General features: G+C 45.4%; 1 protein-coding gene across 1 annotated transcript in view; it reads left to right on the forward strand.

Moving 5' to 3' along the window:
• Positions 1 to 1,913: 1,913 nt before the first annotated feature.
• The window catches only part of Rffl (ring finger and FYVE like domain containing E3 ubiquitin protein ligase), a 66,108-nt gene continuing 42,583 nt past the window's right edge, over positions 1,914 to 25,438 (forward strand). The window contains exon 1 of the mRNA XM_090351250.1: positions 1,914 to 1,996. The gene's annotated coding sequence lies outside the window, so the exon portion shown is untranslated. The remainder of the gene's footprint in view (positions 1,997 to 25,438) is intronic.

Here is a 25,438-nt window from a genome sequence, read left to right on the forward strand (position 1 = left end):
GGTGTGGCTGAAGTGGAAGCCAAGCACACACTGAGTTCAAACCTCCAGTATCCTACCACCACCAACACCACCTTTGTGAGGGAAAGTAAAGCCTTGTGAAGAACAGAGGAGATAGCGGGTTGCATCACATAAAGTTAAAAAAAATTAGCCAGGCAGGAGAAAGATGAGCACACTCAATTCCAGAGGGCAGGGGAGGCGGCTCCAGGTCAATCTTTCTAGGCATTAGATGGTGGAAAGAAATGGCTGCATATCCCAGCTCTGCTTTTCTGTCTGGGTGGGTTTGGGCATTTCTTTCATATGTAGATCTTTGTTGACAACATGAAGATAATATTTTAAGTTGGATGGATTGTTCAGAGCATTGAAAATTATGGTAATTATGGTATGTACATATAATACTTTTGTCTTATTTTTTTTTTCTTTCCAAAGTTCCTTATTTTAAAATGCAAGGTGGCTGCAGGAAGATCACCCCAGTGTTAAAAAAAAAAAAATAAGGGCTGGGAATTTGGCCTAGTGGTAGAGTGTTTGCCTAGCATGCACGAAGATCCAGGTTTGATTCCTTGGAACCACAAACACAGAAAAATCTGGAACTGGTGCTGAGGCTCAAGTGGTAGAGCTCTAGCCTTGGGAAAGTCCAAGGATAGTGCTCAAGCCCTGAGCTCAAGCCCAGGACTGGCAAAAAAAATAAAACTCTACCTGGGCATGGTGGCTCATGCCTGTAATCTGAGCTACTCAGGAGGTTTTGATCTGAGGATTGTGGTTCAAAGCCAAGCCTTGCACTAAAGACTGAGAGACTCTTATGTCCAATTAACCACTAGAAAACAGGAAGTAGCCCTGTGGCTCAAGGAGTAGGGCAGTAGCCTTGAGCTGCAGAGCTGAGGGACAGCGCCCAGACCCAGAGTTCAGGCCCCATGACCGACAAAATAAAATAAATAAAACTCTGGGAAGTCTTGCTTGAAGTCTAAAGAATAAACAAGTTGTGTCAGTAGATAGCAGTCAGAAGGATTAGCATTTATATGTTTTCCACGACTAGGTATCTTCTTATTCCCCCATGCTGCCCTGGGCCTTTACAGTTTACCAAGCACTTAGCAAATCAGCTTTTTTAATCCCAGGCCCACCTGCATTTCTGGGAGAAGGTTCAAGCTCAGAAGGCCAAGTTTCATACCCAGCCAAGGGCAGGTGACCAGGGTGACCTGCTTGACTGCTGAGTCATTTTCATTCTGCCTTTCTCAGCAGGCTTCTCAGGTGACAGTAGCAAATCCAAGGGAACAAGCACAGCATCTGATGTCCCACAGACCTGCAGGTCTGGGGGACCTTGAATAAGTGGCTGAACCATGCATGATGGGTTTGGGTTTCTTCAGTTGTGAAGCTGAGCAATCATCACCTGCTCAGGGGTTTTGCCCCGAGGAAGGGAGATCCGAGAGCCAGAGCGAGGCAGCTTTCAATCCTTTGCTACCAAACCTGAGGTGGGTGAAATTAAGGGACTGGCTCAAGGTCACCCATTGGAGATTCCAGCCTCTCTTCTTCTGCAGTGCGGTGCCGCCCTGCTCCTGCAGGGGGCGCGCGGGGACGCCGTGCTCTAGCGCTCTGGCTCCACCAGGGGGCGCGCGCTCTAGAGACTGCGCGCGCGGAGACTGCGCTCTAGCCCGCCGCGCGGCAGGCTCCTCTCTATGGTGGCGCGGGCGCGGCGGATCCGGACCCGCTCCGGGGAGGGGGCGTGGCCCGGGCCGGGGGTGGGCGTGGCCGCACGCGGAGGGGCGGGAGCAGCCCGGGTCCCCGGCAGTCTGGGGACCGGGGTGGAGGGGGGGGCGACTTCCTGGGGCCGCCCGTGAGGATGTCGCGACCGCCCCCCGCGGCCCCTCGGCCCCGGAGACGCCGCGACGGCGCAGCCCTCCCCCTTCCTGCCTGAGGCGTCGGCGGCCGGGACCCGGCCTCGCCCGTGCCCGCCCCGGGGACCCGTCCCGTGCCCAGGTGCGGGCCGGACCCGCGGCCGAGGCAGGTGAGGCGGCGGCGGCGGCGGCCTGGACGCGGGGTCGGGGGGAGCCGGTCCCTCCCGGGGCTCGGCCTTCGGGGCAGCCCACACTGTCCCCCGGGACGTCCTCCGCCCCGGGACGGGGGTCCGCGGCGTCCCCCGGCCGGCGGCCGGCGTGGGGGGAAACTGAGGCAGACCTTGCGCGGTCTCCGGTGGGGGAGCCCCCCGGTTCTGGAGGGGGCCGGGGAAGCCTGGGTGTGCCGCCCGCCTCCCGCCCCACGCGTGGTCACGGCCTCCCTGCAGCCGGCCGCCCCGGGGCAGGTCCGGCTCGACGGGGGCAGCGCGGGCCGGCGGCGGGGACCTGCTGGCGTCGTCTGAGGGGGGACCGGGACCGGGACCGGGACCGGGACCGGGACCGGGACCGGCGGTGTCGGTGGCTTGCACTCACCTGGCCGTTGCCCGGCACCGGGGTCCCCAGTGTGCCCAGCCTCCGCGCGCGCTCTGAGGGGGCGAGGGCGCTCTGGGCGAAGCGGCTTCCCGCCCCCTCCCCCTTCTCCCTTTCCCCCTCCCCCTCCCCCCTCACCTTCACCCTCCCCCCCCCCGTGAGCCCCGCGGGTTTTCTCCCAGGAGCAGGGTAGAGGCCGAAGCGTGGGCCAGGCTGCGGGTAACGGCCCTCCCCCTGCCCTCCCCCTGCCCTCCTCCTGCCCTCCCCCTGCCCTCCCCCTGCCCTCCCCCTGCCCTCCTCCTGCCCTCCTCCTGCCCTCCTCCTGCCCTCCTCCTCCCCTCCTCCTCCTCGGGCCTGGGCTTTCTCAAGGCCGGAGCTCTACCACTTGAGCCACAGCACCACTTCTGGCTTCTGTCTGTACGTGGTACTAAGGAATCGAACCCCCCGTAGAGTGCGAGGCAAGCCCTAGGCCAAAATCCAGCTCTAGTCGCATTATCTTTTAATTTTAAGGAAATAGATGGCGGCAAGCATTCTTGAAACTTTTTTTTTGCATATTTGCCAACTGGACTTTAGATTACCATCCAAGAGGTTGGGTTATTTTCTTAACTGAACTTACTTGGTTGGGTATTGTGCGAGTTCAGAGTACTGCCCAATAGCTTGGGTTATTTGTTTATTGTGCTTAACAATTGCGGGTTGATAGGGTAGGGCTAACTATTAATGTTGTCCTGGAGAGATGGACGACTGATGGACGGATGGGTAGATGCACGCACATTTTATCTAATTATTATTTTTGTGGGTCATGGGGCTTGAGCTCCACCTTGGCACTGTCCCTGAGCTCTTCAGCTCAAGGCTGCCGCCCTACCCTAGAGCCAAGCCCCACTTCCCATTTTCTAGGGATTCATTGGAGATAAGAGTCTCAGGTCCTTTTGTGCCAGAACTGGCTTTGAACCTTGACTCTCAGATCTCAGCCTCCTGAGTAGCTAAAGATTACACTGGTTATTTTATGTAATTATAAAGGTGATCAACTTTAACCTGATTGTTAGTTAGCATTGGGATCAGGTGTTGTAAATCCTCTGAACTGACCAGTTTAAGCCACTGAGGAAATAATAGTGACAATAAGAGAAAGCTGTTCTTAAAAGCATAATTTGTTCTCAAACTTTGTTTTGGCTCTTAGTGTGCCACAAGGGAAATGCTGCCTGAGGGGCTTTTAAGAGAGCCCTGGGTAACTAAAAGAGGCACAATTTTTTTTCTAATTACTGTGCCTTGTGATGTGGATACTGCCATACCAATCTGAGGTGGAGTCACCTTGTTCTCTAGAAACGCCAACCTAAACCTTAAGTTGTGTCTGGAGACTAATTTCACCTTAATTTTTGTTCTTGTAGTATAATCTTTAATACTGCAGTTGATTGGAAACTTTTATACCACACTCGTACTGGCAGTTGGGTTTATGTTTGGGAGAGATTTCTTTTTTTTTTTTTTAGCAGGGGAGAGGGGGTCATGGGTCTTGAACTCGGCCTGGGCACAGTCCCTGAGCTCTTCAGCTCAAGGCTACTGCCCCTGCCCTTGAGCCAAGCCCCACTTCCCATTTCCTAGAGGTTAACTGGAGAGAAGAGTCTCATGTTCTTTAGTTCCCTGGACTGGCTTTGAACTGTGATCCTCTTGAGTAGCTAGGATTACAGGTATGAACCAGTTTGGGAAGAATTCTCCTGTGAATTTTGGAATTTCATAATCTCCGTAGTACTGGATATGACTTAGAATGTGTTGAGAGTGGCTTAGAATGGTAGAGGTGACCTCAGGGGAGGAGCTGCCTTTTTTCTTGTCCCCTTCCCCTCCCTCTTAATGTGCTCTAGTACATGCAGGGCAAACACTTTATCTCTGAGCAACCACTCCTGGCAACTTGGTTATTGCTTGGCTATTGGTTATTGGTGATTACTTGATGTTTATTTTTCTTGAATAGTCAAATGTGCTGGTGAGGTGTGTGTGTGTGTGTGTGTGTGTGTTGTGACTTCATTAAAATGAGTAGAGCACTTGGTAGAATATCTGTCTCGTGTGTTTATGGACTTCAGCAATCCTGGTCCCAGGCTTTAACAGTTGCTATGGTCAGGATAGGGGTTACCTCTAATCCTGTTATGCCAGTCTTAGCTGTAAACTGTTTATCCTTTTTTCTTAAGATTCAAGTTCTTCCTTTGCTTTTTTTTATTCAGGAAGAATATTTCACTTTTTTTTTTTTTTTTACACATTCTGAAGTAGTGCCAAAGGGGAGCTCTGTATGTTTTAAAACTTCTTTTTTTCTTTTAAAGCACATACCAAATCTACATTTATTCTGGGAAGAAACCAGCTCTTTGAATTTGATTGTAAAACCAAAGCTGGTTTTTCCAGCTTTCTACCAATAGGAAAACCTCCTTTACCTCTTGTTACTTTCTGGTTTTGCCAGTTTAGTTGACTAGTCACTAGTAGTGAATGGTGACCCAGTGGCATTGGGAGATCCCGAAGCCTCCTGTCCTCAAAGGAAGACCTCATCATAATCAGTGTAGCTTTTTGTTTGTTTGGTGGGTCTTGGGGCTTGAACTCAGCCTAGGCACTGTCCCTGAGCTCTTCAGCTCAAGGCTACCGCCTACCCTTGAGCCAAGCCCCACTTCCCGTTTTCTAGAGGTTAATTGGAGATCAGTCTCAGGTCCTTTTGTGCCTGGGCTGGCTTAGTGAACCTTGGTCCTCAGATCTCAGTCTCATGAGTAGCTAGGATTACAAGCGAGAGCCACTGCATCCAGCTTACTGTAGCTTGTTTTATAGCAAGGAGTTCCCCCAAACCAGACAACCACTCCTTGAAGGACTTGGTATCTAGCAGTTTGCAACTGAGTCACTGAGCCTTCTTTTAAAATGCACATTTAGGAGTGGGAATGTGACTTAGTGTAGTAGAGCCTTTGCCTTGCATGCATGACGCCCTGGGCTCAATTCCTCAGTATCATAAACAGAAAAAGCCAGAAGTAGTGCTGTGACTCAAGTGGTAGAGTATTAGCTTTTAGCAAAAGAAAAAAAAAAAAAAAAGCTCAGGGACAGTGCCCAGTCTTGAGTTCAAGCTCCAGGACTGGTACAGGACTAGTAGGATGCACGTTTACCTGATGGTTCATACCTCTAATTCTAGACAGGAGGCTGAAATTTGAGGATCACAGTTGAAGCCAGCCTAGGCAGGAAAGCTTGTGAGGCTCTTTTCTCTGATTAGGCACCAAACAGCTGAAAGTGGAGCCATGTCTCAGAGGTAGAATACCAGCTTTGAGTGAAAAACCTAAGGCATAGTCTTCAGGTTTGGGGTACATGCCCCAGTATTGGCGCACACAGACACAGACACACTTTTTTTTTTTCCTTTTTGACAGTTCTGGGGCTTAAACTCAGTGTCTGAGCACTGTTCTTGGCCACTTTTTGCTGAAGTCCAGCACTCTGTCACTTGAGCCACAGCACTACTTCCTGCTTTTTCTATGTATATGGTACCAAGGAATTGAACTTGGGTCTTCATGCTAGGGGAACACTCTACCACTGGGCCACGCTCTCAGCCCAGATGCACAATTTTTTGGCCACTTTTTGCTGAAGTCCAGCACTCTGTCACTTGAGTCACAGCACTACTTCCTGCTTTTTCTGTGTATATGGTACCAAGGAATTGAACCTGGGTCTGCATGCTAGGGGAACACTCTACCACTGGGCCACGCTCTCAGCCCAGATGCACAATTTTTTTTTTGCCAGTCCTGGGCTTAAACTCAGGGCCTGAGCACTGTCCTTGGATTTTTCTCAAGGCTAGAGCTCTACAACTTGAGCCTCAGCACCACTTCCGGCTTTTTCTAAGTATATGGTACCAAGGAATCGAACCTGGGTCTTCGTGTATGCCAGGCAAGCATTCTACCACTAGGTTAAACTCCTGGCCCCCACAATTTTTTTTTTAATGCATATTTGTGTTCCATCTCCTAGAGATTTTTATTGGTTAAAAAAAATTCTTGTAAGCTGGGCACTGGTGGCTCACACCTTTAATTCTAGCTACTCAGGAGGCTGAGAATTTAGGATCACAGTTCAAAGCCAGCTTAGGCAGAAAAGTCCATGAGACTCTTATCTCCAATAAACTACTCAGAAAAGGCCAGAAATGGTGCTGTGGCTCAAATGGTAGAACACTATCCTTGAACACAAAGAGGCTCAGTGCCCAGACCCTGAATTCAAGCAAAAAATCCGAAACCAACCAAACCAAACAAGAAAACTTCCAAATGTTCTCTAAGTGGTTCTGAGAAGCAGAGCCACCGTTTGGGAACAATGTATAGTTGTTTCCATACATACATTTACTCTTATTTTCTATACATCAAGACCTTATGGAACTTTTGAGTTCTTTTTTTTTTTTTTGGTTGGGCACTGGGCCTGGGCGTTGTCCCTGAGCTCAGCAGTTCAAGGCTACCTACCGCCCTACCTGGGAGCTATAGAACCACTTCTGGTTTTCTAGTTGTTAGAGATAAGAGTCTTGTTCTTTAGTGCTCCAGCTGGCTTTGTTCTGCAATCCTCAGATCTCAGCCTCCAGAGTAGCTAGGATTATAGGTGAGAGCCATCATGCCCTGCTCAAGTTCTTTTCTTTAAAATAAAATTGATATTGAACACTTTGAAGTTCCTTCTAAGTTGGTAGTCTCCCTGGTGGTACCATTGTGCTATCTTGGGTGCTTGATGTGCTAGAAGAGCCCATTTCCTAGTCATGCTGCATAACAAAGAGCTTTTATACCTTTTATGTAAATTGCTTTAGAGCAAGGCCTCGCTGGTGCATTGTTGGTCAGGAGTCACAAGGGAGGATTTTTGGTGAAAGTGATAATGTGGAAACTGCTGGAGGTCTGAATAGAGAGGTAAGACCAGTTATGACCAGCTAGGATGACAGGGGCGCCCAGGGATTCTCTGTAAAAATTTAAAATGAGGCCAGTGTTCCAGTTGTTTCGTTAACTACAGCTGAAATCTTTATTGAAAATGCGTAATAGATGCGTAATAGTCAAATAAAAGTGAGTTTCAGATTCTTTGCTGAGTTTATGAAATCCAGAAGCATCTCAGTTAAAAATAGAATTAGGTGCTGGATACAGCATGGAATTTTATTTGGGTTTAGGAAGCAGACTGCTAGTTTTTTGTTTGTTTGAACTCAGAGCCTGAGTGCTTTCCCTTAGGTTTTTTTTTTTTTCTCAAGACTGGCATTCTGCCACTTGAACCACCGCTCCACTTCTGGCCTTTTCTGTTTAGAAATAAGAGTCTCTCAGGTTTGTCTGGTTTCTAACAGAAATCCTCAGATCTCAGCTTCTTGAGTAGCTAGGATTATAGAGCCACTGACTCCTGGCTCAGACTAATAGCTTTAGATCTCAGCTTCTCCATTCTTTTAACCTTGCTGTTTGGCTTTTTTTTTTTTCTTTTTTTGCCAGTCCTGGGCTTGAACTTAGGGCCTGAGCACTGTCCTTGTGCCTTTCTTAAGGCTAGAGCTCTACCACAGCACCACTCCGTACCGAGGAATCCAACCTGGGTCTTTGGGCATGCTAGGCAAGCATTCTACCACTAGGCCAAATTTCTGGCTCCATATCTCAGCCTTCTGAGTACCTAGGATTACAGGTCTGAGCCACCAGTGCTCAGCTTCTCCATTCTTTTAACCTTGCTGTTTGGCTTTTTTTTTTTTCTTTTTTTGCCAGTCCTAGGACTTGAACTCAGCGCCTGGGTTCTGGCCCTGATCTTTTTTGCTGAAAGCTAATGCTTTACTTTCAGCTTTTTGGTGGCTGTTAGACATAAGATTCTCAGACTTTCCTGGCCAGGCTGGCTTTGAATCAAGAGCCTTAGATTTCAAACTCCTGAGTAGTTAGGATTACGAGTGTGAACTACCAACATCAGGCTTAAGAGTTACTTTTAGGGCCGGGAATTTGGCCTAGTGGTAAGAGTGGTTGCCTAGTATGCATGAAAACCCAGGTTTGAGCCTCGGTGCCACATACATAGAAGAAGCCAGAAGTGGTGCTGCTGTGGCTTGAAAATGTCCAAAGACAATGCTCAGGCCCTGAGTTCAAGCCCCAGGACTGGCAAAAAAATCCAGCCTTCCTACATAGTCAGCTCTTAGAGTATAAGAAAAGAGAGTGAGGACTAAAGAGCCAGAGAATATGGGTAAGAAAAATGACTCATAGGACAATTAACAATCCTTTAAAAGAAATTTTCAGAATGAGTGGGTTGTTGGCATGTGCCCAGCATTATTATCAGCTGGAATAAATTAATAACACTATCCAAATTCTGTTGTATGTATTTGGATTGTAGCCCAGGAGCTCTGATTAGGATAGGGGCGGGGGTGTTGAGGGTAATTAAGTAATACTTGGCATCTATTTCTTTATTCTCCTTTCTCCCCTTGGAGCTTTTTATTTTTATTTTTTTTGCCAGTCCTGGGCTTGAGCTCAGGGCCTGAGTACTGTCCTTGGACTTTCTCAAGGCTAGAGCTCTACCACTTGAGCCTCAGCACCACTTCCGGCTTTTTTCTATGTATGTGGTACCGAGGAATTGAACCCGGGTCTTCATGCATGCTAGGCAAGCACTTTAACCACTAGGCCAAACTCCCGGCCCTTGGAGCTTTTTCTTTACCTCCTTTTCCTTTTTTCAAGCTGCCCTTCCTTCAACTTGCCAATCAAGTCATAATAGTCCTAGGCCGAGCCTCTGGTTTCCAGTTGCTAACACCTGTCTCCCAGCTAAATGAATGGGCTCTTTTGTGGGTAGGATGTTAAAGAAGCTGATTAGTACAATACTGGCTTTAAGGGTCCACTAATGATACTGCATATGTAAATTATGACATGATTTAAAGCCATTGTAGAGATTAGTTTCTTATACTATGTATTATTTTTATATTGGATTATAGTGTCAGTTGAATATTTGCATCTAAACTATGAATCTGTTTATTGCCTAAATATACTAATTTCTGTCATCGATTGTGAATCATTTATATTCTATAGAAGTTCTTGCCCTTAAGGGCCTTTGTATTGTTCAGTAAATGTCTAGTGTATAATATAATTAAAGTTTTGTTCACTGAAGTGCTGACATAATTAGTTTAATTTCTGCTCCTTTGTATATTCCTGTTGGCAGCTGGAAAATTAAAATACTAGATGTTGCATAAAACTGGTTTTTTGAGCTGAGATTTTACTGTCAGTTGAATGGACTTAGGCCCCAGGGTTACCCTTTTTTTTTTTTTTTTTAAAGATGTCTTATTCAACTTTCCTGTAATAGTCTCTTTTTCTCTATAGAATTAATGTATTAAGACACATAATTGACTATTTAGGCATTCAGAAGAGACAGTGTTTGGCCTTTTTACCCCATGATTATATTTCTTTCTATATCTCTTTTGAGGAAATGTGTGTAATTTTTGGAAACTCTTAAGTATATTATAGTTATATGAGCATGGAAACTTTTGCAAAGACTGGAGAATGGAGTGGTTTTCCCTGATAAGCTGTATTATTTAATCCTCTCTGCAAATGGCTGGTCTGTTCTTTTGAGATCACAGCACTGGCAGACCTGATGTGACAGTGGGGAGCTGTGATGCCCAGTAAATCCTGTGCGCATTTTGCAGAAATGGCTCTGGTCTTCAGGAATTGAGCCTGCTCTCAAGGAGACTTTACATTTAATTACGCTAATCCCCATTTCATTTCCTACGGGATTCCTAGAGAGGTCCTCACCAGGCTGCTGATTTCATGGCTGCGACCTACACAGGTTTTTATCTGTGTTAAGGCAAGGCTTCTAGCCTTCATTTTTTACTTAGTGATATTTGTTTATTTATTTATTTATGCATGCCAGTCCTGGGGTTTGAATTCAGGGCCTGAGCACTGTCCTTGGACTTTCTCAAGGCTAGAGCTCTACCACTTGAGCCTCAGCACCACTTCCAGCTTTTTTCTATGTATGTGGTACCGAGGAATCGAACCCGGGTCTTCATGCATGCTAGACAAGCACTTTAACTACTAGGCCAAACTCCCGGCCCTCAGCTCCATTGTTTACTCGCAACTTCTGAATTATGCTAAAAGGCTTAAAAGGAAGAAATAGGGCATTCCCTTTTTCCATCCTTGTAGAAGAAGGTGACTAATCCATAAGCCTTTTATTATTTACTCATTAATTTATTTGCAGTATTGGGACTTGCCAATTGCTGGCTTATTCACATATGGTACTTGACCTCTTAAATCACCCCTCCAACCTGCTTTTTGCTGGCTCTTTTGGAAATGGAGTCTTGCCAGTGTTTCTGCTTGGGCTGGCTTCAAACCACAGTCATCCAGCTATCAGCCTCCTGAGCAGTTAGGAATATAGGCGTGGGCCACTGGTCCATAAGCATTTATTTGAAAATGTTAGACAAAGGGGTGGGACAGAGTGTTGTAGCACTCAGGCAGGGGTGGACCAGCTGACGTTCAGGCCAGCTTGAGAACTATTTACTTAGTCAAGGGTGGTGCTTAGACAAAGAATTGTTGTTGGAGAAATGTGCTCAGACAATGAGTTTTTATTTTGGTCAGTTGTGGGATTTGAACTCCAGGCCTGGACGCTGTCCCTGAGCTTTTCGAAAAGCTCAAGGCTTCTGCCCTACCCCTTGAGCCCAGGGCCATTTCTGGTTTTCTGGTGGTTAATTGGAGATAAGAGTGTCAGGGACTTCAGTGCCTGGGATGACTCTGAACAGTGATCCTTTTATCTCCACCTGCTAAGTGGCTAGGATTACAAGTGTGAGCCACTGTGCCTGGCCGACAATGAGTATTTTTAACTGGGGGTAGAAAGAAACAGGGGCTAACGATGATGGGATGGGAAGGAATAATTTGGGGGACAATAGGAAGTTCAGAGTCCAGGTTCTCAAGTTTGTCTACCTCCATTTCTAAATTATTGGCAAGATGAGAACTGTGTACCATTCTTGGTTGCTTTACCCTACATGGATGGGAGAGTTTACAAATCCTTCCGTGCCAGCTGACCCATACCATAGTGAGTGTTTACTCAGTGGGAGGGAAAGGAGCTGTCAGAATATTCCTGGAGTAGAGCACTCTGCCTGTCTGACCCACCCATGGCCTTACAGTTGGACTGCACACTCCAGATGACTGAATCATCACTTCTAATCCCTGAACCCACTCAGGGTTACCTAATACTGGGCCTTTCACTTAGTTTCAGGCCAGCAGCTGGAATACTGATGGTGAGGCTGGCCGTTAATGGGGGAAATGCAAATGACAGTTCCCCAGTTCTCTTTCAGATTGTCTTCATCAGATTCCGAAATTGCCATTACCTGAGGAAATCTTTTTCTTTTTTCTTTTTTTTTTTTTTTTTTGCCAGTCCTGGGCTTCAGCTCAGGGTCTGAGCACTGTCCTTGGGCTTTCTCAAGGCTAGAGCTCTACCACTTGAGCCACAGCACCTCTTCCAGCTTTTTTCTATGTATGTGGTACTGAGGAATTGAACCTGGGTCTTCATGCATGCTAGGCAAGCACTCCACCACTAGGCCAAACTCCCAGCCCTCCTTGAGGAAATCTTTTAAACAGCACTGCACATATCTCCTGTAGTACCTACACTGATATTAGAAATGAAAATATGTTTACAATTATAGCTAATTTGATTTTTATTTGATGTACAGGCTGTGGAAATGCTTGCAAAAAGCCACCTGAAAAATTTCTCCTTGTCTCATCTTTTTAGAAATACTGCAAAACATTGTAGAACAGAAGCTTCTATGGCTGGAGATGTAGCACAGTGGTAGAGTCCTTGAGGTTTGATCCCCAGCACCAAGACAGGGGAAAATGCCTCTAGGGAATGGGACAAAAACATAAGAGGGTTGTTTTGTTTTGGGTGATGGTTTTGTTTGGGGCTTGACCTCAGGGCCTTTGTGTTGTCCTTGAACTTTTGGGCTCAATGCTAGCCCTTCACCCCATGAGCCACAGCTCTATTTCTGGTCTTTTTACTGGAGTACTAGCACTGAGTCTATGGACTTTCCTGCCTAGGCAGATGGCAGCTTCCTGAGTAAGATTATAGGCTTGAGCAACCAGCTCCCGGCAATTCAAGAGTTTTGATCATGTCAAGAAATCAAGTTTTAGCCAGGTGCTGGTGGCTTATGCTTGTAATCCTTGTTACTTAGGAGGCTAAGCTCAGAGGATCAAGGTTTACAGCCTGCCCAGGGAAGACAAGTCATCAAGACTCCATCTCTAAAATAACCAGAAGGGGGCTGGGAGTTTGGCCTAGTGGTAGAGTGCCTGCCTAGCATGCACTAAGACCCGGGTTCGATTCCTTGGTACCACATACTTAGAAAAAGCTGGAAGTGGTGCTGAGATATCCAGAGCTCCCTGTCCTCCCTGGGGATGGGGGGGCGGAGTTCTATCACTTGGTGACTTCTAGGTCAGAACCACAAATTTAATACTAATGAAGCCTGCAAATTTAATGCCCATGAAGCCTAGGGGAAGGAGATTACCTTCAATGTACTTTAGAGTAGATTGGAGCCAGCCCGGTGGCTCAGGTCAACACTCCCAGCTGCTGTGGAGGTGGAGATGGGGAGGTATAGATCTGGAGGATCACAACTAGAGCGCAGTCTGGGTAAAAAGTTAGACTCCATCTCAACAGATCATCCAAGCATGATGGTACATGCCAGTGATCCCAGTGATAGGAAGCCATGGATAGCGCTGGAAGGTCTGGGTCAAGACTGGCCCCAGATAAACCATAAGATCCTAGCTGAAAAAATAGGGTTTTTGTTTTGTTTTTAAAGGGTTGGGGCTAGGGATCAAGCGGTAGATAGAGTGCCTGCCTAGTCTGGGAAGCCCTGACAGCTTCAAATGTCAGTAGTGTACATAAATAAATATTAACTGATAATTTGTATTTGGCTTATTCAGTGCTTGTGACTAAACATTGGAAAGAAGTTTCTAACTTCTTGGCCTATAATTTAACTTACAATAAAGATACTTAAAGAGAGGGGCTGTGAGTTTGGCCTAGTGGTAGAGTGCTTGCCTAGTATGCACAAAGACCTGGGTTTGATTCCTCGGTACTGCAAACATAGAAAAAAGCTGGAAGTGGTGCTGTGGTTCAAGTAGTAGAGTGCTAGCCCTGTGAAAATCCAAAGGCAATGCTCAGGCCCTGAGGTCAAGCCTCTGGACTGGAAAAAAAAAAAGATACTTAAAGATGGGGAACAGAGGGCCGGGAGTTTGGCCTAATGGTAGAGGGCTTGGCTAGAATGCACGAAGACCTGGGTTTGAGTCCTTGGTACCACATGCATAGGGAAAAAAAAAGCTGGAAGTGATGCTGAGGCTCAAGTGGTAGAGCTCTAGCTTTGAGAAAAATCCAAGTCTGCAAACATAGAAAAAAGCTGGAAGTGGTGCTGTGGTTCAAGTGGTAGAGTGCTAGCCCTGTGAAAATCCAAAGGCAATGCTCAGGCCCTGAGCTCAAGCCCAGGACTGGTGCAAAAAAAAAAAAAAAAAAAGATCGGGAACAGAAAATGAAATTTTGGAGTGTGCAGTTTCTTTAAGGCACCTCAGATTAAAATTAATGTTTTTCTTTCTGAAAGCTTAATAGTCTAGAAAGATGTGTTATTAACATGTAAAGCTATAATGTCAAAATTAGCGTCGCTCGCTCTGAGTATGGCAGAAGAATCTCTCCATGCATGCTTTTTGTTCTGTTTTGATTGTTTAGCTGGATGAAATGTCAAACTTGATAGATCATTGGAGCATTATTTTGGTGGTTACACAATAGTAAAGCTGTTTGGGTTTTTGTGGGAACACTGCTTCCTGTGTCTGGACTTTGCACTGGAGCGCATTTCAGTTGTTGAGCAGCAATGCTGGTAAGAAAATGCAGCTTCTGTGGCTCCTGACCCAGCTGTCTAAACTCTTTCGGACAAGCATTGCTTAACGCTTTTGGAAACAGTTTGTGTTTCTAATTCCATGAATGTCTATTGTTGCCTGAGGAGATGAGCACACTAGAAAGGGGAGAAAAGAGTCTAGGTCATTCTAATGAGGTGGGTTTTGTTTTTCTTTTTCTCCCCCACCCCTTTATTTTTTAGTGGTCCAGAGGCTTGAATTCTGTGCCTGGGTGCTATCCCTGAGCTCCTTCATGCTCAAGGCTAGCAGCACTCTACTACTTGAGCCACAGCACTACTCCAGCTTCTTCTGTTACTAGAAATTAGAGCCTCACAGACTTTCCTGCCTGGGCTGGCTTCGAACTGTGATCCTCAGATCTTAGCCTCCTGAGTAGCTAGGAGTACAGGTGTGGGTCACTGGCGCTGGGCTTGTTTTTAGCTGGTACTGGAGCTTGAACTCAGGACCTGGGTGCTTTTCCTTTTCCCTTATTAGTTCAAGGTTGAATATTCTGCCACTTGAGCCACAGCTCCACTTCTGGCATTTGGTGAAGATAAGAGTCTCACAAACCCAGATCTCAACTTTCTGAGTAACTAGGATTATAGGTTTGAGCCTTTGGCACCCAGCCCTGAAGTGGTGTTTTTTTTTTTTTTTTTTTTTTGGCATCTGCAGAACAGGTCCTCCCATGCTAAGAAGTGGCTTGTGAGACAGCATTGATTTCTTAGACCCTTCTCCCTGCTACTGACTAGCCAGTAGGATAGCATGTTTCCAGGCTGCTTGCCAGCCTACAAAGAGATTCAGAATGAGGGGTAGGCCACAGGAATAAGGGGGATAGAGGGCTTGCTTGGAAAGTCCCTCTTTCTGCTGTGGCAGGTATTGAATTTTCACTTGAAAATTAACTTGAATTTCGTTTGGTGACAGATGTAATAACCTGTCTTTACAGATAGTTCCCTTTCCTATTGGAATTGTCTGTTGGCCCCAGGGGCTTGGGAAGCCCTGCAGAAGCTCAGCAGCATTTACTCCTTCCCTTGTATGTGATGGTAATATTTTTTCTGGATAAACTTGTATACATTCTGCAAGAGTTTGGCAGCAGGCCCATTCTTTTTTTTACTTATTTTTTTTATAATTTATTAACATTAATTTTTATATCATATTTCAAATGTCATGTTTAATGAAGAAGTCTGATTTTTTTTGCCAGTCCTGGGCTTGGGCTCAGGGCCTGAGCACTGTCCCTGGATTTTCTCAAGGCTGGGGCTGTACCACTTGAGCCACAGCACCACTTCTGGCTTTTTCCTATGTATGTGGTACCGAGGAATCGAACCCGGGTCTTCATGCATGCTAGGCAAGCACTGTACCACTAGGCCAAACTCCCAGCCCTTACTTATTTTTTTTATTGGTTGTAAGGATTGAACTCAGGGTCTGTGCTCTGTCCTTGAGATCTTTTGCTCAAGGCCAGTGCTCGACTACTTTGAGCCAGAGTGTCACTTAGGGTTTTTGAGTGGTTAATTGGAGATTGTAGTCTCACAAGTACTTTTCTGCTTAAGTTGGCTTCGACTCTCAGATCTTAGCCTCCTGAGTGGCTAGGATTACAGGTGTGAACCAGCAAGCACCCAGGAGAAAGCTTATTCTTGATTAAAAATAAGAGTGAGCCAGGTGCTGGTGCCTCATACCTGTAATCCCAGCTACTCAAGAGGCTGAGATCTGAGAATCTCGGTTAGAAGCCAGCCTGGGCTGGATGTGGTGGCTCATGCCTGTAATCCTAGTTACTCAGGAGGCTGAGATCTGAGATTCAAGGTTTCAAGCCAGCCCTGGCACTAAAGAACTCGAGACTCTTACTTCCAATTAACTAGTAGAAAAGGGGAAGTGGGGCTGTGCCTCAAGGGTAGGGTGGTAGCCTTGAGCTGAAGAGCCTAGGGACAATGACCAGGGGTAAGGCGGATGCCTTGAGCTGAAGAGCTCAGGGACAGTGTCCAGGCCGAGATTCAGCCTCATAACCGACAGAAAAGTCCATGAGACTTAACTTCCAATTTACCACCAGCAAACTGGAAGTGGCACTGTGGCTCAAAATGGTAGAGCACTAGCCTTGTATGAAAAAGCTCAGGGACAGCCCTTAGGATCTGAGTTCAAACCCATGACTGACCAAAAAAAGAGTTTTCTATAAAATGAATTCCTAGCACTTCTTTTGCTGAGTCATCCTTCTTTCTACGAGCTATATATGTATACTGTATAATAGGCACCAATACACTGTGCTGGGCAAGTAGTTTAATGAGAGCCTCTTCCTAAGACAGGGCCCTGGGTTCATTTTCTAGCACCAGGGTAGCAGAACCCATAAAAACCCAATACTCATGTGCTTTCCATATGCCAGGGACTACTGTTTTAACTCTGTCCAACCCTTTCAACAATCCTGTGAGTTGGGTAGATACTATTATTGTTTCCTACAGGTACAAAAGTCCTGCATGGATAAAGGGCAGACCTAAAGCCTCATTGGAGCATGAGGGTCTGACTGTACAACTAGGCCATAGCTGCCTCCTACTCTTTTCCTACTCTTATCTAGTATGATTACTTTTCAGGGTGAGTTTACAAGTAGATTCCATTTCATATGATAGAGGCTTAGCGCTGTCATTTTATACATTACCTCCTTGTGTGCAACGGGATTTTAAAATATTAGCAATTCCTTTTCCTTGTCTTGCTAGTTTCATTTGGTTACTAGTAATGCACTGTTTCATAGTTTAGTCCTAATTCTCAAAATTTAAATATATTTGATATTTAAGCTAGCCACCCTTAGAAGTATATTTGGCTTAGAGAATTCATATATGGTTTGGAGAATTCGTTGGTGGATCTTTATTTTTCTTTTGTTGATTTTTGTGCACATTGACATGAGTAGTCTTCCCAACAAATGGCCGACAGCCGCTAGGCCTTGTGTTGTAAGTGTTGTGAGTGGGTGGTGGTGGCCATGCTCACGAGAACCTCTGTTCTTCCCTGGTGCCTCTCGCCTGTGATCCTGGCTACTCAGGAGCATGACAGCTTGAAGCTGTCCAAGGTGGTAAAGTCTGTGAGCCTCTTACCTCCAGTTAACCAAAAAAGCCAAAAGTGGGGCTGTGGCTCAAGTGGTAAGAGTGTTCAGCTTGAGAAAAAAAGTGCAGGGATGGCACCCAAGAGTTGAGTGAAAGCCCTAGGAGACACACACACACACACACACACACACACACACACACACACACACAAAATCTAGAAAGTAAAGCTGGGGCTGGGCGATGGCTCACGCCTATAATCCTAGCTACTCAGGAGTCTGAGATATAAGGATTGCAATTCAAAGTCAGCCCAGGCACTAAAGACTGTGACACTCTTTTTTTTTTTTTTTTTGCCAGTTCTGGGCCTTGAATTCAGGGCCTGAACATTGTCCTTGGGCTTTCTCAAGGCTAGAGCTCTACGATTCGAGCCACAGCACCATTTCTGGCTTTTCCTATGTATATGGTACCAAAGAATCGAACCCAGGTCTTCATGCATGCTAGACAAGCACTCGACCACTAGGCCAAACTCCTGGCCCCTAGACGATGATACTCATCTGCAATTGACACTAGAGAACTGGACGTGACCCTGTGGCTCAAGCAGTAGGGTGGTATCCTGGAGCTGAAGAGTTCATGGGGGTGGTAGCCTGGAGCTGAAGAGTTCAGGGACAGCGCCCAGGCCCTGAGTTCAGGCCCCATGACTAACCAAGAAAAAAAAGTAAAGCTGGGTTGTCAGGGCCGAGGGTGTCTGCAGAATCATCTTTTGTATTTCTTTCACAAATCTTTCCTAGCAAGTACAAGGTCTGCTGGTTAGCAACTATCCGAACTGGTAACTGCCATGGGACTGTGCTAAGTAAAGCCATGTGCATCCTGTCCCTTGCCTTACCTAGCAAGCTCTGCTGGCACAGTTTGCTTGTGTAACTGCCCTGGTTTTCAAATGTTTTTGATATCCAGCAGAGTAGTTTGCCTGCCTGCTCAGCTGATATTGCATCAAGAGGTCATTCTGAAGGGGCGTTGGAGGAGATGAGATAGAAAGGCCACAAGGGACAGGGCACAGGGAACTCTGAGTATACTTTCAGAAGTTGAGCTCACAACTGGGTCAGACTTAAAGATGACACCCGCCGCTCCCCAGCATAGTGGAGATTGCAAAATAGAATGAAATATGCTACACTTCATAAACTTTTCAGTTCCTTAGTTCTCCTTGGTTTCATTTTTTAAAAATTTGTATTTCTGAGATAATTATAGGTTCACTGTTGCAAAATAGTACAGAGTTCCCATGTACCCTTCACCCATCTTCCCCTAATGGTTACATCTTAGTTAACCATAGGGGAGTGTGTGTGTGTGTGTAGCTCTGTGCCGTTTTATCCTATATAGATTACTGTAAGTGCTTTGGCAATTAAGGTCCATATATGCTTATCTTCCTTTCTTCCTTGTTCTATTCCTCTGTAGGTTCACACACATCTCATTTCCTTTTCCCCAACTGCCGTTCTTGGCAACCAGTCTTGTTTGGCTTTTTTGCTCAAGGTTAGTACTTTACCAGCTGAACCATAGCTCCACTTCTGGTCATATTTTTTTTTTTTTTTGTGGATTATGGGCTTGAACTCTGGGTCTGGGCATTGTCCCTGAGCTCTTCAGCTCAAGGCTACTACCCTACCCCTTAGCCACAGCCTCACTTCCTGTTTTCTAGTGATTAACTGGGTCTTCAGTACCTGGGCTGGCTTTGAACCTCGATCCTTAGATCTCAGCCCCCTGACTAGCTAGGATTACAGGCATGAGCCTCCACGCCTGGCCTGGTCATCTCTTTATATCTCTAATTTTGTTACTTTAGAAATGTCATACAAATGTTCATAACAGTATGTGGTTTTGTGACACGTAGAAATTCTCATTTTTCACTTAGTATCCCAGTTATATGTAGCAATGGTTTATTCTTTTTCCTTGTTGAGTAGTATTCCATGATGTGAAAGTATTGCAGTAATTTTGATCATTGAAGAGTGTGTTGGTTGCTTCCATTTTGGGGATTTTACAAACAAAGCCATGTAGCATACAGTTTGAATGTGGACCCAAGTTTTAGTTTCTCTGGATTAAGTGCCTGGGAATGAAGCTAATGGGTTTTTTGGTAAGTGTATGTTTAGATATTCCTTCTTCTTTCTTCTAATCCCACCAGAAGTAACTAGTATTTAAAGGGTTCTAAATTTTCTAATTATGTTTTCTCCCTATCTGCTGGTTACAGTGCATTGTTCCAAAATTTTGGGAACAATGGAATTTTTTCCTTGTGTTTTTTTTTTTAATCTCAATACTGAGGTTTATATTCGGGCACTTATGCTTGCTAGGCAGGTATTCTGTTGCTTGAGGCACTTCTCCAGCCCTTGGTTATACTGGTTATTTTTGAGATAGGGTCTTGTTTCCTGTCCAAGAACATTCTTGGACTTCAGTTTGCATTCCATCATTGGCTTCCCATCATAGCTAGGATGACGGGCACAGGACACTATGCCCAGATTCTTTCCCTTGAGACGTAAGTCAGCATCCCATGTAACAGGGATGGCAGGTGTGTGCTACCCACACCCAGCTGTAGTTGTAGATTGAGAAGGAGTCTCAAGCTTTTCTGCCCAAGTAATCCTTGGACTGTGTGAGCTCCTTTTGTGATCTCAGCCTCCTACGCAGCTAGGAGTACAGATGTGAGTCACTGGTGTTAGATCCTTGTGACTTCTTTTTTGTAGAGTTTGAACTCAGATCCTCACACTTGCTCAGCTTGCTTGCTTGACTGGTGCTCTACCATCTGAGCCATGTCTCTGGCCCAGTCTTTTGCTGAGTAGTTTAGTGATGGAATCTTTTTTTTTTTTTTTTTTTTTTGCCAGTCCTGGGCTTGGGCTCAGGGCTTGAGCGCTGTCCTTGGATTTTCTCAAGGCTACAGCTCTACCACTTGAGCCTCAGCACCACTTCCGGCTTTTTGCTATGTATGTGGGTACCGAGGAATCGAACCCGGGTTTTCATGCATGTTAGGCAAGCACTCTACCACTAGGCCAAACTCCTGGCCCCTAGTGATGGAATCTTATGGGCTTTCCTAACTGTGCTAGCTTTGATGCATGATCTTCTGGGTCTCAGTCTCTTTTGTGGCTGAGCCATAAGCACTCATCCCTCTTATTTTTATTTCCATTCTTTCTAGTCAACCCACTGTGCAATAGCACCTGAGAACTTCTAACTATAACTGATGATTCACTGATAACCTCTCTCTCTCTCTCTCTCTCTCTCCCTTCCCTTTGAAGACCTAAAGAAAGTTTTATTGTTTGTTTTGTGGGTCTGAGTTGAAACAGTATGGTAGCTTTATTTGCCAGTAATTCAGTAGGATCCTGGGTGTTGGGATGTGCTTGTCCACTTTATTATAAATAATGCAAATCTGATTCTATGATGTGCTTTCTCACTGAGTCTTGGGGGAAGTGAGAGCTGTAAGCACAAAGACCTTCAGAGCATGCTCAGCCCTTTGGGGATTTGTCTGTTCATCAGCTGCTTAGTCAGATGGAGTGTTTTCTTAAGTGCTGCTGAAATGTGCAGTTCGGTCTTTATTTTGAAATCTCTTCCCCGTCCATTACTTTGATTATCTTGATGGGACATTCAAGCTGGGCAGCCATGTCCTTTTATTTGCAGAGCCTACCAAACTCATTTTGATGATTAACTGTAGGCGAGCAGGTAATCGTATCTGCTTGGCTAGGAATCATTCTTCAAGAGGAGACACAGGTCGACAGAGGCTAGACTTAGGGGAGTGAACAAAGGTAACTCAGTCTTGTGGTGTTTTAGAGGAAGCCAGGGCAAAAATTGAGGAAATTTGGTTTACTGGAGGGGGGAGGCATGTGTATGAGGGGAGAGAGAATGTGACCATTTGTGTGTGTGTGCACGTGCGTGTCTGTGGAAAAGAATCCAAATATAGTAAAGAACAGTGAATGCAGAAAACCCTCAAAGTTGAGTTAGAGATGAAACAAGCGATAGAACTCAAGCCCACTAGTTGTGACATTATTAGTACTTTTTAGGTGGTGGAGCTTGGTGACAGGGGTGTTTTCTCTACCCCTTTTCTGTTCAGGAGGCAAACTAAGAAATAGCCTTGTGAGGGCTCGGGGCGTAGCCTAGTGGTAGAGTGCTTGCCTCACATGCACGAAGCCCTGGGTTCAATTCCTTGGTACCGCGTACACAGAAAAGGGTGGAAGTGGAACTGTGGCACAAGTGGCAGCGTGCTAGCCTTGAACAAAAAGTGTTTAAGGGCAGTGCCCAGGCCCTCAGTTGAAGTCTGGCCGGCGCAAAAAAAAAAAAAAAAAAAAAGAAAAAAGAAAAGGAATAGTCTTGTGTAAAAAATTCCACCCACCAGATAGTTTTCACTGACTTTCTTTCTCCCTGCCTGTCTAATTATATTCTCACACCTGTCCTGTTAGCTCTGGAATTCCTCCTGCATTTTTTTAAGTACTGACATATAGTAACTTAGGATTTCATTGCACCTGAGGTGGGCCGAGGCCAGGCTCTTAATATTTAATACCTTTCCTGACCTATGAAGGATTAGACTGCAGTGGGTAACAAAGTGTCCATAATTACACTACAGTACATGCTGATAATCATACAGGGGATAGATTGGCTCCACCCCAGAGTTGTAGTGGAGCATTGTGGGATGGGGTTGAGCCTCAGCATGCCAGCTCCTGTATCTGGGCTATACGAGTAGCTCGTTAAGGGACTCCCTCGTCCTCCTGGCCCCAGGATGGAGTGATCTCTGCCATGGCGACATCCTTTGCCTCCCAGGAGAGGCCATGGCATACAGAGGATTTGTGCCTACGTTACAGTGAGCTGCAATGGCTGATGCAGTGGTGATAAGTTGATATTTGGGCGCTCTCGACATAAGAGCTGTGTAGCGTCTCCTGGCGTGGATTTCTGGGCAAAACTGTCTCATAGGGAAGTCAAATGCCTCAACTTAGAACTTGTCCCTCTGGGGGCCCTTTTCTCCTCTGGTTCATTTGACTGTTCTGTTGAGTCAAGTGAACTTTAATTTTCATAGTCATAAAAATACCACGAAGTCTCTTGTATTGCATCCCAGGTGGAAGTGTCTCAGTGGAAGGACTGTGGGTGACAGCAGTACTTAGGGAATAGAACTGTGACCTGCCTTTCAAAGCACATTCCCGGGACTGGCTGTATGGAATCACTTAGAAAGGGGGGGAGGGTGCTTATTTAAAATTCCGATTCTGTTAGATTCTGTTAATTCACAGCAGTTGAGGAGCTGGGCTGGAAGAGGATTTTTTTCAAGTAAGCACCCCTGTTGATTAAATAGTCCTAGAGTTGATTTCTGAGTCTCCCAGAGTTTACATCATCTCTTGTACTTAATTCCTGTGATTTATTAGATGATACATGTTTGGTTGACAACTATATTATAGTTCTTAAGTAGATAATTTTGTTTGAACACTAGGCATTAGAATTTGGCAGTGAGTGTCCTGCCCTTACTCATCAACAAGATGAGACTGCCACTGGTCCTGGAAATTTGAGTTTATCAATACACTTCCTTAATAAGAAAAAAGATGTGGGTGTAACTAAGATTAATTTTGTTGGGGATGGAGACATGGTAGAGTGCTAGCCAATGAGTTAAAACATCAGGCACCAAGTTTGAGTTTGAGTTTCAGAAGATTAATTTCTTTTTTTTTTTTGTCAGTTGTGGGGCTTGAACTCTGGGCCTGGGCGCTGCCCCTGAGCTCTTCAGCTCAAGGCTACCATCCTACCTCTGGAACCACAGCTCCACTTCTTACTTTCTGGTGCTTAGTGGAGATAAGAATCTCTTGGCCTTTTCTTGGCCAGGCTGGCTTTAAACAACATGATCCTTAGATGTCAGCCTTCTGAGTAGCTAAGATTACAGTGTGAGCCATCACCTCCTAGCTTAATTTTTTTCTATTTATATATGTATACACATGCTACATTAAATCTGTTGTAACCACCCATGAACCCCCCCCCCATTTTAAAATAGTACCTTGAGCTGGGCATGGTAGCTCACGCCTGTAATTCTAGCTACTCAGGAGGCTGAGATCTGAGGATGGCAGTTCAAAGCCAGCCCAGGTCCTAAAAAGTCCATGAAGTGGAGCTGTGGCTCCAGAGGTAGCACATCAGCCTTGAGCTGAAGAGCTCAGGGGCAGCGCCCAGGCCCACAGTTCAAGTCCCCACTGACAAAATAAATAAATAAATATATATATTGAAGGAATTTAATCATAGAGCCTCATAGTCTTAGAAGTTTCATATAACTTAACAAGCCCTTAAGTGTCAGAGGCCATCAGTTCAAATTTAGCATCTATCAAGAGTCTCAGAGGGACATAAGCTCCAGAAGCTCCTCCTCACCTGTCTCAAGCAGAGCTCAGCTGCTTCTGGTTTTGGAGTTGCTTCTCATATAATTCACATTTTCTTCCTCCCCTGCACTGTTAAGAGTTTTTCTCCCTTACTTAAAGTTTACTAATGTATAACAAGCTTGGAAGCTTTTTTAGAAAAACAAAAAACAAAACACAATATCTCATCATTTTTACCCCCCCTCCTCTAAGTTCTGTACTTGGACCTTAGAGTTGTTTCATGTTAGAATGTTTGTGGATTATCACCATCTCCAGAAACAATTTTTTAAAGTATGGGCCATGTGATAATGGTTGTCAGCTGCTGTAAAGAATCTGTTATCATTTGAAAAGGACTAATTAACACACATGGCAGGGAAACTTTCTTTAAACAGTCATTTTCTGCATTGGAAACACTGAAGGGTAGAAAAAGTAGGGAACATTTTATATCTTATAAAAAACCCATAGTGGGGCTGGGAATGTGATTAGTGGTAGAGTGCTTGCTTAGCATGCATGAAACCCTGAGTTCAATTCCTCAGTACCACATAAACAGAAAAAGCCGGAAGTGGTGCTGTGGTTCAAGTGGTAGAGCACTAGCCTTTAGCAAAAGAAGCTCAGGGACATGTCCAGGACTGGCCGAAACAAAACCACACAAAAACCCCATAGTGTCTGTCCTTTGCTACTGGAATAATGACAAAAAAAGAACTGTGTGTCAGGCAAGGAATAGGATTAAAGTAGCATCGTTTCAAATCCACAATTCGTCTGCATGTACAAAAATGTACATAACAGTTTTGAGTGGAAAGCTGGGTTACTACCTACATCCTAAGTTCATGTCATGTGCCATCTACCTCGAAAGATGGAGATTAGTGTGTCTGCCTTGAATCCCGCACTAGGAAATAACTGACAATGAAACCCCTTCATATAACGAACATAATGTATTGGGAGAGCAAGGAAGGGTAGGGAATGGTAGGGAGGAAGGAGGAAGGGAGAAACAGCTGATAGATGGTAGGAAGCCCTCCTGTATTTTGAACAGGAAACAGAAGGATCTGAAATGAAGTTCAGAATTGATTTTCTTTGAATAACACCCATGCCAGTTCTATCAGGGCAAAGTCAGTAATAACAAGTCATTATTGGGGCTGGGAGTTTGGCCTAGTGGTAAAGTGCTTGCCTAGCATGCACGAAGACCCGGGTTCGATTCCTCGGTACCACATACATAGGCAAAAGCTAGAAAGGGTGCTGAGGCTCAAGTGGTAGAGCTCTAACCTTGAGAAAATCCAAGGATAGTGCTCAGTCCCTGATTGGCAAAAAAACAAAAAAAAAAAAAACAAAAAAAACCCAAGTCATTATTGATGAGCCAATCATTCTCAAAGTATTTTTTTTTCCGATCCTGGGATTTGAACTCAGGGCCTAGGTGCTATCCCTGAGCTGCTTTGTGCTCAAGGCTAGGACTCTTACCACTTGACCACTTCCAGCTTTTCCCGAGTAGTTTATTGGAGATTAGAGTCTCATGAACTTTTCTGTCAGGGCTGTCTTTGAACTGTGATCCTAGGATCTCAGCCTTCCTAGTAGCTAGGATTATTGGCATGAGCCACCAGCGTGCTCAGCTGAATTTTTGAAAGTATCCTGCAGTACTTCTGTCTTGGACAGTCAATTGTCTAAGGAAATGGAGAGGTCAGAGGAAGCAGAGTGGAATAAAAGATCAATGAGCTTGGTTAATGCCGACAAAAAGTTACCCCAATTCCGTAAGCTAGCAATGCTTGGGCCAGTTACTGGATTGAGCCCACTGAGCTCGGTGTTCCGATTTGTAAATGTGAAGTGACTTCTGTACGGCCCCCCTGGGAAAATCCTCAGAGCAGTGAGCCTGCTACCTGCAGCAGTGTGCTGTCCAGAGCCCC

This window comes from Megascapheus bottae, chromosome 17 (genome assembly GCF_031878675.1).
Source record: "Megascapheus bottae isolate mThoBot1 chromosome 17, mThoBot2.hap1, whole genome shotgun sequence".
In the NCBI taxonomy this organism is placed as follows: domain Eukaryota; kingdom Metazoa; phylum Chordata; class Mammalia; order Rodentia; family Geomyidae; genus Megascapheus; species Megascapheus bottae.